At 27.0% G+C, this 3,261-nt stretch overlaps 1 long non-coding RNA gene across 1 annotated transcript; it reads left to right on the top strand.

Annotated features, from left to right (window-relative positions):
* Nucleotides 1-809: 809 nt before the first annotated feature.
* LOC122196811 (uncharacterized) lies at nt 810-2,279 on the top strand. Its single transcript, XR_006188895.2, has 2 exons — nt 810-1,006; nt 1,083-2,279. It is a non-coding gene; the product is annotated as an uncharacterized LOC122196811 (long non-coding RNA).
* The last annotated feature ends 982 nt before the right edge of the window (nt 2,280-3,261 follow it).

The following is a 3,261-nucleotide window of genomic DNA, read 5'->3' as shown; positions in this document are numbered from 1 at the left end:
CGGTTTTAAGACCGATCTTAAAAAACACTGGAAAATTCCAAAACCGGTTTGAGACCGACCCGATACCGGTCTAAAAAAAGAACGAAGCCAAAATTTATATACATATCAGTTTTGTGATAATAATATTTTAAATAACTTTTCCCCTCCTTTCTTTTATTATATTTTAATGTATTATTTTTGTGTTAATCTAACATTTTGTTATCGGAAAAGCCTGAAATGGAAACCAAAAAACGAAACCGAACCTACGTACGCAAAGACCATGAGACCACTAATGGTGTAGGTTTTTCATTTAAAACTATTTCGATTTTTCACTTAGATTTGATCTTTCTCATTCACCCTTTTGTTTTCTGTAAAAGCATTTGTTTTTCATCTTCTACTCGATTTGGTTGAAAAGGTGGAATCCAAATAGCTTTAAATGGAGGACTTGGAAGATATGTCCATTTTGGTATAGATGCATTGGCCTTCTTTTTATTTCCAAATAAATTTATCTAATCATTTCACTAATCAAGTTCACTGCTCTAAAAAGAATTTAAATATTATTAAAATAAATGCATTTGATTTTTATGTGTCAATTTTATTTAATAAAAGTACAATATCATCTTAACAAACCAAAGAGTCAATTTCATGGCATTTTTTGTACAATTGATTCAACAAGAGAATATAAATAATGACAGGAATGGGAAAAAGACACTTTTTTTTTTCAAAAGCATAAATGATTTTAGGCATATACTAATTCTTGGATGGTTTATTCCATCGTCCCAATTCTATATAAATGGAAATTAGACATGGTCAAACCAACCAACTCACAAGCTTAATCCAAAAAGTCAAAGAGATGATGGATCAATCATCAAGCGAAATCAGTTAAAGGACTACTTTCTATTGGCATATTTATTTAAAATATGTAATCCATGATTATTAGTCTTATTATGATATGCCAAAGGAGAGTTGCCCTGTAACTGTTTATTGCTTATATGTTATTATGTTACATACGACCGTTTTTTAGAAGGTAACCTTTTAAAGTATATTTATTTCTTTGTTTTTTTAGTTCATTTTTAATTTGTTATTCTTTGTTTTTTTTTAAGATGGACTGGATTCAAGCAATCCCAAGGTGGCATTTACTAAGCCCAGTTGCTAACGCTGTTTATTATTTATGAAGTATGATCAAAGAATTATCCTTACATTACTACTCAACATTTTCTGTTCAAAAGAGTAACAAGTTTAAATACGAATTTTACAAGTCGAAATGGCGATTCCAATTCATCCATCAAAATTGGGTTTGATTTAAGCTAGTTTTATTTTCACTTGTCATAGTTTTAAAATAAACAGATCAATTCTATGCAAAATTTTAAAATAGATAAAAAAAAAAGTTATTGACAAATCAACTAACCGGTTTTGATCCGTATTAGTTCAAAACTATTATTTTGAATGCATGCTATCAAGCGTTATTAAAAGTTAAAACAGTCTACATTTGGGTTTGATAGAAGAAACATTCGCAGGAAACCGTTTCCTTAGTTTTACGAAATATATTTTATTTTTTGTATTTTTTTCTCATAATTTTCAATGCAACTACTTTAATCTTATCATTTGTACTTTTAAGCTAAGTGTGGAGAACATGTTATCACACCCAAAATGTTCACCTCGTTAATATAGTTACATTTTTTTTGTTATAACACTCAACGTACAAATGGACAACATCAAATGACATGTGATAACACCTATCGTTTTTTATTTCTTTTTTCTTTTTTATGTTTTTTATTTCTATTTTTATAATTTGTTTTATTTTTTTAACGTATGCCATAATATTTATAAAAAAACATATAAATTAATAAAAAAAAAAATAATTCAATTAAATACTAATTTAAACATACCATTTTAAAACTAAAAACGACATAAAAGAAAACATTGACCAAAAGCATACGATAGTCCTAATAATTTAAAAAACTTAAAAGCGATACACTAGTTGTCGTCCAAATATTTCCGCTCGATCTTTGCCTTCATTTTCCGGAGCAATTGCGCTTGTCTCGGCTTCTCGAGGAAGGAACTCCAAATGCTCACGTTGCAAGTCATATCTTTTAATTTTGTACGCCGCATATTGTGTAAAACTGAGAGAAGGGGATGTGCTTGTGTTTGGAGGAGTGTTGGAGTTTTGATCCATAATGATTGACTTTGAAATTGGTTGAGTTGTACGTAATAAGATGAAAGAAATAGGTTGAATGTGTGTGTAAAAATTGAAGTTATATGTGTAATTATATTGGAGCTAAAATGATTTTTTTTTTCTACGTAACCGTTCCACAAATGTCAAAAAAGTGACTGTTCACTCGATACAAGCCAACGTTTCCTCCCGTTGCCACCATAACGCCTAGTAACGTAACGGCCAAAAACGGGTATCGGGAGCAGTGTAGAAGGCGTTATAACGTCATTTTTTGGATGTCAACTTGGAATAACAGGGATGCCCGTTGCCCGTTTCTAGTCGTCTAACAAAAATAATCTCTTAAAATTTTCTAAACACTATTGAATGGGCTTTGTTAAACAATTTTTTTTTCAAGAATCTTGTTAACCAAAAACCTATTGTGATAGAATATCAACAAAACCATAGATTATGCAAATATGTATGCGGTTTCGTCGAAAGGGTTGGGACTTGTGGAACGTCTGTGGTTTTTTGGTCTGTTAGCATATTATATGTATACCCTAAAAAGAATTCGATCACATTTTCACATTTAAATATACAAAAATTCCTTTTATATATATATATATATATATATATATATATATATATATATATATATATATATATATATATATATATATATATATATATATATATATATATATATATATATATATATATATATATATATATATATATATATATATATATATATATATATATATATATATATATATATGGTTAGGTTCATTTGAGACCACCTATATTTTGTGAAACCGTGAGACACATATTTTTATTTTATTTATTTATTTTTTTTTTAATTTTTTTTTAATTAATTCAAGTTCCGAAAATAATATTTAAATTTTTTTTGGATTTTTCCATTTATTTTGCATTTTAAAATTATTTTTTAGAATATGTACAGTGTAATATTCTATTAGAATATTTCACGTATTTTTCAAAAAAATGGAATTTATTTTTATTATTTTTTATTATTTTTATTTTTTTTAGTTAATTCAAGTTCCGAAAATAATGTTTAAAAAAAGAATTTTTAGATTTTTCCATTTATTCTGCATTTTAAAATTATTTTTTAGAAT

The sequence above is a fragment of the Lactuca sativa genome, chromosome 2 (genome assembly GCF_002870075.4).
Source record: "Lactuca sativa cultivar Salinas chromosome 2, Lsat_Salinas_v11, whole genome shotgun sequence".
In the NCBI taxonomy this organism is placed as follows: domain Eukaryota; kingdom Viridiplantae; phylum Streptophyta; class Magnoliopsida; order Asterales; family Asteraceae; genus Lactuca; species Lactuca sativa.
The sequence above is the reverse complement of the archived record's forward strand: the minus strand, read 5'-3'. Positions and strand labels throughout refer to the sequence as shown.